At 38.6% G+C, this 16248-nt stretch overlaps 1 protein-coding gene and 1 non-coding gene across 23 annotated transcripts in view; both read right to left on the bottom strand.

The window, feature by feature from the left end:
* FHIT (fragile histidine triad diadenosine triphosphatase) overlaps nucleotides 1-16248 on the bottom strand; it is a 1458892-nt gene that overhangs the window by 471088 nt on the left and 971556 nt on the right. The window lies entirely within an intron of this gene.
* LOC115859166 (U6 spliceosomal RNA) lies at nucleotides 1357-1459 on the bottom strand. The gene has a single exon (XR_004041948.1). It is a non-coding gene; the product is annotated as a U6 spliceosomal RNA (small nuclear RNA).

The following is a 16248-nucleotide window of genomic DNA, read 5'->3' as shown; positions in this document are numbered from 1 at the left end:
GCAGAGGTTAATTAACCTAAGCATTGAAGAAAATTTGTTTTTTAATAAAGAGTGTGCTTCCTTTTCCTTCAAGACCTATAATCTGCTCTTGTAGGTGTCTTCACTGATTTCTCAAGGATCTTCTGAAGGTTCCCTTCATGAAGTCTCTCCTTGTATTTATGTTCCTACTAGATTATAATCAGGGTAACCATGAAGTTCCAGTTTATCCATGTTCTTGCAAACTTCCTCTTTTGGAAGGCAAATTGTATGGCTTCCCTAACCATATTCTCCATGAGGGCAGGCTGGGCCTTCTCTCTATATCTGTCACCAGGGTTTTCAGATTTCAAATCAATACAGGAGTACTGCTTGTTAAATTGTCCTCTTCCACAACTAGGTATAATTTCTCCATTACTGGATCTTTCACTGCACTTTGCTTCTGTCCCCCTTCCAAGAATGATCACATACTGAGTTTTTAATAGTTCACAGACCACACTCTGTTCCGCTATGGTAGCCCTAGGTCCCTACTCATCTTTTATCCCCTGGGCAGCTGGTAAGATGCTTTATCCAGGGATGTGGTTAACTACATACTGACAAACTAAACTGGATATTCTTACAATGTCCCACCTTAGTTCACACTTTCACGCAAACACTTCCTGAGGACTTACACCAGATCCTAGGAAAACAAGAGACAGGTACGTGCCTCCTCTGAAGTGATCTACAATCTAAAGGAGCAACTGCCAATGGAACGGAAAATGAGAGAGCTGATAAATGATGTAAAGAATATTGGCAGAAATCAGACGGAATGTCTGTCTTTGCCTAAGGAGTGGGAGAAAGTTCAAAAAGAAGGCTAAAGGACCAGGAGGTATGGTCCAGATAGAAATGTCCTGAGGACTGGGGGTGCGGGGAGGGAGTTGGAGAGGCCCTCCCAGGCAGAGAGGAAAGAAAGGGCAGACACAAGAAACCATGCAGTCTGGTGCTCGTATGTCACACGGCACTCAGTTGGAGCTTAATATCCCAAGGGAGATAAGTAGAAGTAGTAGACAGGCTTACCTCCCAAAAGGCTGCTCTGTTAAATACTATAGAAATAATTAATAAGCATTTAAAGCAAAATGTGTCCTTTTTTTTTGAACATCAGAATTCAGTAGTAGTTTTTAATTTAATTTTTTTTATTGGAGTATAGTTGCTTTACACTGCTGTATCAGTTTCTGCTGTATAGCAAAGTGAATCAGCCATATGTATAAATATATCCCCTCTTTTTTTGGATTTCGGTCACCAAAGAGCACCGAGTAGAGCTGCCTGTGTTATACAGTAGCTTCTCATTAGTTATCTGCTTTATACATAGTAGTATATATATGTCAATCCCAATCTCCCAATTCAAAAAATATGGAATGACTCACGAATTTGTCATCCTTGTGCAGGGGCCATGCTACTCTTCTCCGTATCATTTCAATTTTAGTATATGTGCTGCTGAAGTGAGCACAACATTTGTCCTCTTTTAAGACAGTGATTTAGGGATCGACAAAACTGAGCTGTAACTTGAAACAATGGTAGGATGGGGGAGGGGACAGATGACCTATAAACAGCATATTCTGGGCTAAGACCAACTAAAACCTTCTTCTTCTTTGTATTTCCATTAACAGGACTGGTAGAGGACAAAGCCCTGCTTAGGAATTCAGTCATGTTAAAGGAAAAATGGTCATTTCAGCATTTCTGTGACTCTACCTTGCTGAAGGGACCCAGGGTGGCTGGATCCTCTGTTTGTAAAACATAATATTGGGCTTCCCTGGTGGCGCAATGGTTAAGAATCCGCCTGCAAGTGCAGGAGACACAGGTTCGAGCCCTGGTCTGGGAAGATCCCACATGCCTCGGAACAACTAAGCCCGTGTGCCACAACAACGGAGGCTGTGCTCTAGGGTCCGCGAGCCACAACTACTGAAGCCCACGCACCTAGAGCCCATGCTCCGCAACAAGAGAAGCCACTGCAATAAGAAGCCTGCGCACTGCAACGAGGAGTAGCCCTGGCTCACCGCAACTAGGGAAAGCCCGTGCACAGCAGCGAAGACCCAATGTAGCCATAAATAATGAATGAATGAATGAATTTGTAAAAAAAAAAAAAAAGAAAAAACATAATATTGGATCATGGGATGAGGCCCGCCAACAGAGAGGAGATGTCATGACTGTAGGAAGACACAGGTTGGAGCAGATGTTAACAACTGGCCTCAGGGGAATTCGACCTGGCACACCATCTGGGAGAAATGCCCTGTGTCGAAGAATGACCAATGGATTTTTACAAGAGAGCTGTCCTCTGTTCAATTAAAAATTATTGCCTGTATTATACTGCTATGTTCTGTGATCCCCCTCCTTTAGCCTAAAGCTTTAGTGTGTCTGCTATGGTCCGTGGCTGCAGGTAAGAAGTACTTTGAGAAAATGAGAAACGGACAGTCTCCAGGCTGGAAGGAAGCAAGTAGGGAAAGCAACAGTTAGTTGTCACCAGAGTCTAGATATAGAGGAGGGAGGAACAGTCAGGAAGGGGACTCAGAGGAGTATGTGAGTGTCTCTAGAATGAGAAGTAGTAATCACGCTGCAGTCCTTTTTCCTTGACAAGTGCTGGTTTCCCAGCAAGCTTCCCTCTGTGGACACTAAGGTCTCACCTCCTGTCTAAAACTGTTCTGGCCCTCTATGTGAAAGTGAGCCTCTCTCTTCTCTGGCAAAAACGTCTACCTATCTAATGTGGTAATTGAATCAGATTTAATTTAAAGAAAAATCGTAAGTCCTTTCCACACAACCACAAAAGAAAGCACTTAACCTCAATAAACTAACAGTTAGGGACTCACCTAATGGTCCAGTGGTTAAGACCTCAACCTCCCAACGCAGGGGGCCTGGGTTCGACCTCTGGTCGGGGAACTAGATCCTGCATGCCTGCCGCAACTATCAATAAAAGTTCCCTCGTGCCGCAACTAAAGATCCTGCATGTGGTAACTAAGACCCAGCACAGCCAAATAAATAAATAAATATTAAGGATAAATAAATAAATAAACTAGCAGTTAGGAGGATGAGAAAACGTACCAGAGCTCAGAGATACGTAGCAAATCAAAATTCTTCCCATTCGTGTGAAGGAAGTAAGCCAAAATAAGTTTTCTTCTCGGACTAAACCACATAACACAACACATATTAAAAAGATGGGCTGGAGCAATGAGCTGCAACCATCCGTGATTCAGTGGAATCCCCAAACACTCCCCACCAGTTTCACAGCACTTCACCGGCACCAGAAAGTGACATTTATTGAGATTCTTAATAAAAATGAACATATTTGGCTGTTTCATATGTTATTGGATTTTTTGGCATATGTTTCAGAACTCAAATACCTTAACTCTGCTTGTGAGTGAGACAGGGTTCCCCAGGGGATCACTCTCCTACTCCTGGAAATAATATTTTCATTACTCAAGTCGGGGTAGGTAAGGAATTGAAAGTTTCCTGACTCTTGCCAGGGAGATAGCTTAATTCAAGTGTGTTACGTTTTCATTATTTGTATCTTCTCTTGAAATGTGAGGGCTGTCTGCAAGTCTTGTGGCATATGTTTTTTACCTGCCTCTGTTCAGTGATTTCCTGGAAGAAGGAAGAATATGGCTTAACTAAACAACTCTTGGGATCCTGCTTTAATATATACAGCATTTATCCCCAATTAGGTTAACTATGCATCACTGTTCAAAAATATTCTTACAAGCCCCTTGAATAAAACAAGTATTACATAGCAACTAGTTCTGGTCTCTGTGCTTAACTTATCTCATCTTCACATGAAGGGAGTTGACACCCAACATGTTTCCAGCTCCAAGAGTCTATGGAATGGTTGGGGAGGAGGGGAGGGAGAGGGATGGACTGGGAGTTTGGGGATAGTAGATGCAAACTATTACACATAGAATGGATGGACAACAAGGTCCTAGTGTACAGCACAGGGAACTATACTCAATATCCTGTGACAAACCATAATGGAAAAGAATGTAAAAAAAAGAATGTCTCTATGTGTGTAACTGAGTCACTTTGCTGTACAGCAGAGACTGGCACAACACTGTAAATCAACTAGACTTCAATTAAAAAAAATTTTAATTAAAAAAAACAGAGTCTATGGAATAGTGATCCGACCCTTGTATTCCGCTGATCTTGCTTTCTTTAGTTAGTCCTCTTTAATTATTGCCTCCTCTTCTTGACATTTTTTAAACAAAATGGAAAATGTTGTATAAATCAATTACTAAGTAAGTTTTACAAACTATGAAGAGTGTGGAGATGGTTACGAGAGAGAGCTGTCAGTTGTTTTTTTTAGGGTTTTTTGGCTGTTTTTATCATTTAATTTTTTTTAATATTGTAAATTCATCCTTCACACCTCTTGGCTCACAGTAAACCACAAAGAGATGACCATATCACTCCAGATTGAGCTTCACAGTGGCAATAACCACGATGATAATATAAACTCTTCATTTTCAAGCTCCTACTATGTGGCAGACCTTTATTTGCTTACTGCTTACTGACTTCTTACTATGTCCCAGAATCTTGGGAACACAACCCTCAAGTCAGCCATAGCCTGTGATGGGAGAGAAAGGACAGTGCCCAGGAGATTAAGGAATTGAAGGAATTGGTGAAATGGTAAAAGCACTCAAGTAGGTGTTTTTGCTGTATGTTTAAGAACCTTGAGACCTCCTATGTCTTTACAAGGGGACTTTTCCACCAGAAGACCAGTAATGAGGCTGAGAAAGACATTCTGTAGATGAACTCTTGAGAAGTTCTTTGAAAAGAATTAAGTACAATCAGCCTGGGTCCGAACACCATATTTTACTTAGATTTCAAACCTCCTTGTCCAACACTTTGGCCACTAGCCAGCTGTGGCTATTTAAATTTAAATTAATTAAGATAAAATAATATTAATATTGTGCTTCCTTAGTTCACGAGGCACATTTCCAGTGTGTATAGCCACATGTGACTAGTGGCTGCCGTACTGGACAGCACAGATAATAGAACAGGTCCATCGTTGCAGAAAGCCTTATTGGACACTGCTGACTTAAAAGTATAAAACGACATCATCAACAGTCAAATATTAAGGGGAAATATAACATTTTATTTAATATACTAAAAATATGTATTGGTATCCAAGCCAATATCTAGAAATGCAAATGTTCACCTTTATCATTGTAAAATGATATTATAATTCCTCATTTATACTTTTTAGACAATAGTGTCAGATAATATTACTCTGGTGCAGACATAGGATTTTTTTTTAATTGCTTTCCTAGACTCTGATCATAAAAAAGAAAATGCAGGTAGCATAAGACAAACAGATAATGAGCATGCAAGCTCACTGCATTTGTGTTTTGAAAGAGACAACTTACTGGTCTTGCAAAGAAAAGTTCAGTTCATAAAAGGAAACTCAATTGCTCTGGTCCCTGAGTTAATAGTCTTGTGAGAAGAATGCCTTTTTGTCCAAAAGGATTCTCAAAATGTTTTGATAACCATTCTAATTTCATTAGATACAGCCACAGAAACTCCCCAGAAATAACTTTATGAGATAGGGTCAAATATGCTAATGAAGGCCCTCTCCCATCTTTCCTCTGAGTTACTGCCATATTTGTAATTTGGGAGGAAGGATTTTTCTACTTACTATCCTACTGTGCAACGATAAAACACACACACATCCACACATACACACCCTACATGACACATACAACAAGGTTATCTATCCATAATATTGGTATCTACCATCTAATTGTATTTAAATTTTTATTTAAGTAAAATCAGTATACATATACAAGTTCGATGAATTTTTACAGTCTGAACACTTCCATATAACCAACGCTCAGAATAAGAAATGGGATATTATCAGCACCCCAGAGCCCACCTCATGGAGCCTTCCAGAGACCACCTCCTCAAGGGTAACCAACATCTGGACTTCCAACACCACTGGTGAATTCTGACCATTTTCATGTCTTATATGCATGGGACTCTTCTGTGTCTAGCTTCTGTCAGTCAACAACATGCTATCTGGTTTGGGCAGATCCTTTGTCACCATAAGGTGATGACCATTTGGCTTTCCCACCCCACCATATAGAAGAGTTAATCCTTAATGAGGAGGTACCAGGTATCAAGTACTGTGCTAAGCTACAACTCATTTAACTCCCCAAACAAGAAGTATTATCCCTTTTAAATAGATGAGGACACTATGGCTAGGCAATGACCCCCACTTATTCAATTAAACAGTAATCTAGGTGCTGCTTTGAAGGGATTTTTCAGATGTAATTCAAATTTCTAATCATTTAAATTTAAATTAGGGAGATAATCCTGGGTGAGCCTGATTTTAGTTAAAAAGAAGGTCTCAAAAGCAAGGCGAGGCTTCAAAGAGAAAGGGGAAGGAAAAGGAGGAGGAGGGGAGACGTTTTTTCCGGAACAGGTAACAATGAGCAATGATCATACATTAATTTATACATGTTAATAATAGACAGTAAACCAATTCAGAGGCCAGTGTCTGCAGAGAAGTTTTGAGTGGAAACTAATGGTAAAAATGGTGGGGATCACAGTTATTAAGGTTTCTAATTTTTTCCCCAAGTCAGCTCTGATGTCCTATATTCTTGCATACTGTCCCTAAGTACACTCTCAATTTTCAAATCCTTGGTCTCGATTTCAGGTTCAGAAAGTAAGGTCACTGTATTTGTGGTAGGCTGGTGGAAGGCAGTGTTACTGGACAGCCAGACGTCTCAGAATTCTTATTATCTTTCAAAGCAATCTCAGTGCAAGGCTTTCCTTGAGTGGGCCTGAATAGATTTCAAGTAAACCCATACTTTTTTTAAGAACAGAAACTATTTCTTCCGTTATCACATTCCCCTTAACATATATCCTAGAGCAGGATTAGAGGTAAGTACCTATAAATGTGGATGCATAATACCATTTTTCTTCCCGTTTTCTTTTTAAGGCTGATATAAAAATTGTTCTCCATTTTCAGAGGTGAAATTAAGGCCAAAATGAAATTCTTAATTTCCCCTTCCACAGCTGTTCTCCTCAAGTCTTCTCCATCTTGACTGTTATTCTCCCCCAGTCACTCGGTGTCTCAAGACAAAATTATACTAAAGACCAACAAGTGGGTTCTGCCTCCAAAACTGGTCAGTTCTCTCTATCTCCATCATCACACTCTTGTTCGGGCCACACTGATGCCAAACCCAAACAAAGAGTCCTTAGGTGATCTCCCAGCTTCCACTAAGCTCTGATATATACAACAGGGTAGGAACTCATTTTTAAAAAATTGTATATTAGGTAATACCACTCCCCTGCTAAAAATCCCAACTGAGACTAGATATTTGATGATACTAAAGAATTACTGAAAAGTTATAGGTGTGATAATGGTACTGTGTCTATGTTTTGAAAAAGAGCTTCTATGCTTTACAGATAGTGAAATATTCACAAACAAAATGACAGGCCTCAAACTTCAAATTATGTGATGGCGTTGGGGAGAGAGCACAGATAAAACAAAATTGGCCATGAGTTGCTAATTACTGAAACTGGATAATGGGTACATGGGGAGTCATTATATTTCTCCATTTTTCATGTATGTTTGAAATTTTTGTGATAAAAAGTTTTAAAATCTCCATTGGCTCCTGAATGCACTTAGAATAACATTCCAAGAACTTGCCTTGGTCCAAAAGGCCCTTTATGATCTGATTCCTGCTCACCACTCTCAGATCTCCTCCAGTACCCAGCTCTGCCTATTAACTACCCAAGAGCTACAAGGGTTATCCCTGTGCCTTAATCATGCCAAATGTTTGGACACTTCGGGGCCTTGAGGTATGCTCTTCCATCAGTCTGGAGAGCTCCTCCCCAGATGTTCTCATGGGTGGCTCCTTCAGGTGGCATCACTCTCTGGAGAGCCTTCTCTGACTATGCTATCTAAAGCCATCCTCCCTCCTTGCCCTCCTCCTACCCACCCGTTCCACTGCCCTTTCCCTACTCAGCCTCTTATGTTCTTTCATTCTTTTGCTTTATTTTCTTCATAATCCTTATAATTTTTTGGAAATCATCTTTTTTCTTGAATAACTCATTTCAAAAATAAGCCATCTGTCATCAGTGTCTCCTCTACCACTAGACTATGTGCTCAGACAAAACTGGAACCTTGTCTGTCTGGTTCACTTTCATGTTCCCTGGGCCTACAGTAGTGCCCACCACAAAAGTAGGAGTCCAATGAAGACCCATTCAATGAAGCCGCTATTAGACCTGACCATGAAGACTGCATACATTTCACATGAACGTCAAAAAGAATAACTAATGTCTTAGAAAGTTAAACTATCCTTACATGTGTTTATGTATTGTTTTAATGAATACTTAATACCTACGGAATTCCTTTGAAATAAATAGATCAACATAATAAGTAAACACTTACACATATTAATATAATTAATGAATAATTAATACTTTCAAGTTTCCTTTGAATTACGTATAATATATCCATACACATATATACATAGTATTATTTTGATACCCCATATCTGATAAGATGATTACTGGTTAATATAGAAAGAAATGACAGTTTGTGATCGCTACATTTCCAGCAAAAGATTGTGCTGAATGTATTGTTGCCAGACTTCACACTTTAAAATTCATTTCTAAGATTCTTAGCTGGTTTAAACCGTGTCACCATAATAAGCAAGTTTTTATTTCCTTTCAGATGTTCCTGGCTACTGAAATAATTGATTTTTAAGATTTTTCCCGTTGACCTATAAGGCTGTGAAGAAGAGATAGCTCTTCTTAATCTCAAAGATCCAAGCTAAGCTTACACTCCCTGGTCATTGTGCAGGTGTCACCTTCCTTGCTTGCTTCTTTATGTATTGTTGGAGAAACACAAATGTATTAGTTACAGGACACTGGTAGCTTTTAAACCCTCTTTGAAATCTTGCTTTAATAACAATGGCTCAGCATCATTGGAGGATAACTGTACCCAGTTATCACAGATATAATAAAGTATGTTTTTAATTTTAATATATCTACCTTCCCAAGTATAAATTTCTTCTGGGGCTTTGAGGGACCCAAGAGCACCAAGAGTAGTGTAAATAACATGTGACTTCTGAGTTGGTAGACGGAGGGAATGGAAGGCAGATTCTAAAACACATACAAACCCACGGATACTATATTTAAAGCAATTTGGCTTTCTAACTGGTAAATCCAAATGAGGCAGGAACAGTAACGAAAGGAAGACATAGCTTCTCAAATCCACCCATTTCCTTAAAAGCAGACCGGCCTAGATCCTAATCATTCAGTAACCTTCAAAGGCCATTCCCCACCTTCCTCTCTCTCAAAGCAATTAAAACATCAGATACTCAGTCTTTAAATAACTGGCAAGACAGTTCTCTGTTAAGGAGTTTGTGAATGTATATCCTTCCCAAATATCTGAGAAACTCCAGAAGAGAACATTGTATAAAGACTGGTCCTTAACCTCAAAGTTCACATAGAAAGCAGCACCCTTGACAGTCTACAATGAAGCAATTTAAATGGCAATGGTAGCCCAGCCTGAAGACACTTTTCTAAAGGGAAGCCTGGAAAACATCACGACAGGAAGCTGTCACCCTTACTTGGACTAAAGAAAGTGTACTATGTTCCTTAAAGAGGTTGGTTCTAGTAGGAAGATGCAATAAGCAAAAAGCAAAACTCAATACAGCGATCCTCCCAGTGCTTTATTTTTTAAAAAAATCAATCACTAGCTCTTGTTTGCTTCGGTGCTCATAGAGTAGTGCTAGACTGGAATTCCTTCTGCTGGAAAACCGAGAGGACATTCTGTCTTGCATTTTGTCTCCAGCAATCCCAGTCTGCATGCAATTCCCCAAACGTGCTCTCTACTGGACACAGCTCTCCCCACCGCAACACAGGTTTGTTGTCTGCCAGAGTACTTCTTGCTTATTTTAAAACCTAAGGTGGAGGCTACTTCATTCAGAAAGCCTTCCTGTCTCATTTTCAGGTCAATGCCACCCTTCTATATGCTTTGATCTTACTGACTCCATGCTTTAATGACTGGTATTTTCCCAAGAAATTATAATTCACTTTCTGAATGTTTGTCACTGGATGAGGCCCACGGGGACAAAGATGGTTTCTTACTTGGGTCTGTGTCTCTAGCAGCTTGTTTGGGGCCTGATACAAAGCGGCTTCTCAGGAAACAATGCATGAAAGAGTAAAAGAATGAACAGAAGAGTGAACAAATTAAGCAAGCCAGTATCTCTTTAAACTCCTTGTTTGAATCCAATGCCCACCACTACACTTACACTTCACGCCCAGTACAGGTTACCATCTGCTTACCTCTTCAATCTTAAACATTGTCAAATATTGAAGTTCATTTCATGATCACTAAAGGTTGGTGAAGGGCCCAGGCACAATGGGTTTACGACTGAGTAATTTAGCGTTGTATAATTTGTTATTGTGTAATTATTGCTGTAAGTAATTTATTGCTTCCTTAAGGACTGGTTCTTATGTATTTTTTAATCACTAGTTGTCCTTTATTGTGAATGGAGATGCTCATGTATCCATCAATTAGATGCTACCGATTTTACAAAATGATTGAGTGCTTTACTTCCTTTTTTTCTCAGTTTTATATACAAGTAATACATGAAAATATCCTCATTGTAAAAAAATTTAAACAACATAGAAAAATTTGAAAACTCTCCCTTACTGCTCCTACCTTATCTATGTCCCTCCACAGAAGCAACCTTTGTTATCAATTTCAGACCTTTCTCCATGCATTTAGCTATACGCATACACAGACATGTTTTGTGTTGTTTGGGTGAGAGTATTGTACATATGTGGGATCAAGAGGTTTTGCAAAGGTTTTGCAAACTTCTGTGTTCAATTAACATACTTTTTACCTACCAGCATTCCATACTTTGGGTATACCTAGTTTATTTAATTATTCCCAGGTTGATCAAAATATATGTTTTTCAGTTTTTTACTCTTAAAAATCCCTGAACATGTCTCCTTATATAAAGGTGCCAGGAATTAATGAGTTAAACAGTATGCATAAAACAAGCTTACCAGAGTACAAGGCTGTTTCTCCTCATCCTTACAAATACATTGAATATCAACAGGTTTTTGTTGTTGTTGTTCACTCTGATGACACCAACTATGTTCTACATGACCTAACCCAGTGTGGAATCACCTATGTTCAGATTCACTGTAGGTCACTGTGATTGGCACACAGGTTCAACTGAAACATACAAAAGGGCTCCTACTCAACTCTTAGCTCACATCCCAGTAACATAAACATGGATTCAATATCACTTCATGTTTAAACATCAGGAGGGAGATACTGGAATAAGTGTCTTCCTATAAACTATCTCATTTCACCCTCTTAACATCCAATAAAATAGAAACTTTAATTCCTATTTTATAGATAACCAGAGTGAGGCCGGCTTCCCAAGGTTCCCAAGCTCTATGTCATACCAGGAAGTGCTAAATAGCCCCAGAATTTGGAAATTGCACAGGAGTGCTACTTAGTTCAAACTTTTCCGGGTTTTTATTGTTCCCTGATGCCTAAGATCCTGCTCTTACATACCACTATCCACTATTATTTTTAAAAATACTGGGCTTTGGAAACACGCTTAGAAGATTAGATGCTAAAAGAATACAAATATTTATACAGGAGCAAGAAAATAAATTTATTGGACACCTGCCCTTTTTTTAATGAGTTCCTCAGATTTTCCCCCAGAACTAATATCTAAGACATGAAATGGCATAGAATAAAACCCATGATGACTAAGATAAACTATAGGAGAATGGATATTGTCCTTTACATCTTGGCAATACCTAATAATATTAAATATTTAAAATTTTACCCTGGCTAGTAATAAAAAAGAACCCACAGTTATACTGTTAATTTAAGAAACTTGCCCTAATATTAGAAATAAAAATTTGTACTGAGGAAACAAAATAATTTTCACATCACTCAACTAGTTCTATTAAGAAAATTTTAGAAGTCATGTTTTTTAGCACCAACTAAAATGAACAGAAAAACGCTTCGTAAAATGTTGAGAAGCATGAAATGAAAGGTTAAAATATTTCACTACTGGGGCTTCCCTGGTGGCGCAGTGGTTGACAGTCCGCCAACCGATGCAGGGCACACGGGTTTGTGCCCCGGTCCGGGAAGATCCCACATGCCGCAGAGCGGCTGGGCCCGTGAGCCATGGCCGCTGAGCCTGCGCGTCCGGAGCCTGTGCTCCACAACGGGAGAGACCCCAACAGTGAGAGGCCCGCGTACCGCAAAAAAAAAAAAAAAAAAAAAAAAAATTTCACTATGTATACGTTATGCTGGAACCTTGAATTTATCGCCTACACAGAATGGTACTTTAAAGATTACTTGAATGTGTTTTCTGAAAGTATGAAATGATCGATTCATTTTTAAAACCCTTAATGCAGTAGTACTCTTACTTTGCCTGACAGATGACAGGCTTAAGAAAGGCAAAGATCAGAGCTGCAGGAACAACAAGAGTTGGTACCAAATTCACTTCCCCTTCATGCCAACACTTTCTTCTCCCTTATCAAACAACAAAGCAAAAAGAAAAGTATTGAATGTGAAAACCAGAGAGATTCCCCATGACTGAGCCTTGGCAAGTACAAATGCACTAGTAATGGAGCTGATTGCTGTGACCTTTTCAGTTATGATAATCCCTCAAAGAAAATTAAAACCATTTTCTAAAACATGGTCCAAGGAGTTCCACAGATGGCTGAAGAAAACATTTAGGAATATCCCTGGCACTTTTCTAAGTATGTACATACTTAACACACGTCTATTCTTACTCTACAGCCCTTCCAGGCATGATTATTTGTGAGCAAAAGGTCAAACTTAATTTGAGAGACATTTTTTAAAAGCCTATCTTTCCAGAGTTTTTGACCTTCATTTTCCTCTTACATGTATTTATGTTTTGAAATGGGAAGATCTAAAAAGAGGGGGACTACCAAAGGGGAGGGAGGCTGGGGAATGAGTGAAATAGGTGAGGGAAGCTAAGATGTACAAACTTCCAGTTACAACACAAATGAGTCACAGGAATGAAATGTATAGCCTGGGAAATACAATCAGTTACAGTGTAAAATCTTTGTATGGTGAGATGGTAACTAGACTTATCACAGTGATCATTTTATAATGCCTAGAAATGCCAAGTCACTATGTTGTATAGCAGGAACTAACACAGTGTTGTAGATCAACTATACTTCAAAAAACAAACTCATAGGAAAAGAGATCCGATTGACGTTACCAGAGGTGAAGAGCTGGGGGAAGGAGGAATTGCAGGAAGGTGGTCAAAAGGTACAAACTTCCAGTTATAAGATAAATAAGGACTACAGATGTAATGTATAACATGATAAATATAATTAACACTGTTGTATGTTATATATAAAAGATGTTAAGAGAGGAAATCCTAAGAGTTCTTATCACAAGGAAAAAGTAGTTTTTTTCTTTTTCTTTTATTTTGTATCTATATGAGATGATGAATGTTCACTAAAGTTACTGTGGAATTTCATGATATATGTAGGTCAAATCATGTTGTACACCTTAAACGTAGACAGTTCGATATGTCAATTATATCTCAAATAAGGAAAAAATATTTAAGACACTGTTATGTAGCATCCCAAAGGTAAAAGTGCCCTATATTGATTATTCTGCAGATTAAGCATTTTATGAAGTCTAAAATTTTGTAAATTATCATTAAAAAATACATAGAAAATGGTAGTGCATGTGAACAAGGTGTTTACTTTTTTATCTTCTCTGATATTCTGCTAATTAAAGTGAATATTCAAATATAAAATAAAAATGATAATATAAAAAGAGGGTGACTATGTACTCTTTTCTGCTTCATGAGAATTTGATAGTCAACTAAGGAATTAATACATCATTTAAAATGTATCCTTTTGTTTTGGATATGACAAACATGTGAAGAGGCTTTCGACTCTCCAGAATCTTCAATGACTTTCTAGTGAGCAAAAATTTCGCCGAAGCATAGAAACATGTATATATTTAACTTTAAATAAAGTTTAAATAAAGAAAAATGGTACAAGTTTGCCCTTGTTCAACTTCCGCTTAGTGAATAAGTACACTAAATATTTACAGAAATGAAAGATCACCTGATTGTTGGACTTGAATAAATTGACTTCATTTTAGCGCCCAGAAGAGAAGCCATGTCTACAGACAAGATGTCCAAGAAGCTGAAGGCTTGGTTCTTCATTCAGCTCTCCTCCTTATTGGCCTTATGAAAATTAGCTGGGCAGTCAACCAATGGAAGCCTGCGTTTCTCATGAATTGAATGGTAATACTGGCATACGCTACCATAAGTACAACAACAGACAGGAAAAGTTTATGAAAATTATATAATATTATGTAAACAAGCATATGGTGTTATAATTAGTAGTTCTAGTTTACAAAGTTAGATTCTCAGTATCAACAGCATTGATCTACCACAGCAGATCAGAGACAAGTCACCCTGCATGGAAACCATGAAGTGGATTCTGATCAACAGAAGCCACTCAACTGCTTTCTGAATCTTCTAACAGAAAATTAGAGTCTTCATCAGAGAGAATGAAAAAAAAAAACAGTTCATTGTTCCAAATTTGTATTTCTGTTGCTGATACCTGTTAAGAAGCAGTTCTGTAGCTATTAAGTTACAGTTGGCAATTAAAAAAAAAAAAAAAAGACTAATAACTAAACCCTTTAAATTCCACCATCGAAACAGAAGATCACTCTAAAGCACACGCTACGAAGGATGCAAAATGGCTACTGAAGACTTCAGTATCGGGATTAAGACCCTTCATCAATAGGAATACGTTCTGTTTTTAGAACTATTGCATAATGAGAAAAAAACATCATGGGAGCACAAATGAACTACCTCATAAAAGAGTACTTTGCCTTAGTCTGAGAATAATTTTTATCCAATTCAAATACCATAGAACAAAGAACTAGGAGGAAGAGGGATGACAGAAGCAGAGCACTTGGGAGAGAAGCTGGTCCTGCATGAAGCCAGGTGGGAAAGGACAACTCAACCTGCGCTCTTGTGTTGGTGGAAACCAAGTCCAGACCAGCTGGCAGGAAGTAGGAAGATGCTGCCTTTGCGATTCCCTTCAAAACCTATTAGCAACCCTCAGATTCAAGAGTTACAACTCCCTTAAAATAAACAGCGGGAAATGGAAAAGAAGTAATCTCACTTGGGGAAAAAACAAAAAAAAAAGTTTAAAATGGTTAAAACATGTCAGGGTTTTCTCACACAGAAGGAATAAAGGAAACTGTTTCAGGACTTGTGGGGACCTCTTACTGCAAAGCAGACTTACTTGCAAGAATCTAGATGCACATACGTATTCCTTTGTGTGAACTCATCACAGCCAGTACTTTTTCAACACTGAAGCTAGTGAGGCACTTGCAAGACATTTTAGGAAAATGAGTAGGGCGGAAGGCACTTCACCAGAGAAGTTTAAGTACACATTTATCTATGCATTTTGTTTCTTCAAAGACTTCCCTGAGATTTCTTCCTAAATTCTGTGTGATCATTCCCAAAGGTAATGCTAATGAGATCTGCATTCTTTATCAGATGCCAAGGAAACATAGAAAATTTATCAAATGATAAGATTGGATGTGAAGCCCCATGCTAAAGATCATCCCCATTCCTTCTTCCTGACAAGGTCTTCATTACGTTTGTCCAACAAACAGTATAGAAATGGCAACACAATAAAACTGCCTATTTACTTGTCAGCTTCTCCCAGTGAGCTGCGAGCTCCAGATCAGTGTTTTCCACCTACGTCCGCAGCGTCAGCACTGTGCCTCCTACACAGAAAAAGCTCCACACATGCTGGTAAGTTCTGTTATTTTAATTATCATTACCTAGGTCTTATGTTTTATTACATTTATATTGAAAATCTTGAATTTTTTAGGAATTTCAACTACTCTTCCTAACATTTTCCAATAAGGAGGATAATGAACATGTAAACAAATACATTTATTTACATGTTTATAACACATGGACAAAGAAGATATTTCTATAACAGTTTCCTGTGTTCCTTCTAATCTATAGCATTTGCCCTTTCCACAAAAGTTGAAAGGAAGAGGGAACCAATGGAGTATGAGTGGCAGTCAAGGCAAAGAGAGATGGTAGAAAAGAAACAAGTTCTCAGATGTCAAAGAGTCACCTGGAAAGGGTGCTGACCACCAGCAAAATGCTGATTCCATGGACCCATCCCTAGATAGCTACCCCATAGTCCTAAGCACCGAGGGGGAAGAGATTG

Source organism: Globicephala melas, chromosome 11 (assembly GCF_963455315.2).
Source record: "Globicephala melas chromosome 11, mGloMel1.2, whole genome shotgun sequence".
Classification (NCBI taxonomy): Eukaryota; Metazoa; Chordata; class Mammalia; order Artiodactyla; family Delphinidae; genus Globicephala; species Globicephala melas.
The sequence above is the reverse complement of the archived record's forward strand: the minus strand, read 5'-3'. Positions and strand labels throughout refer to the sequence as shown.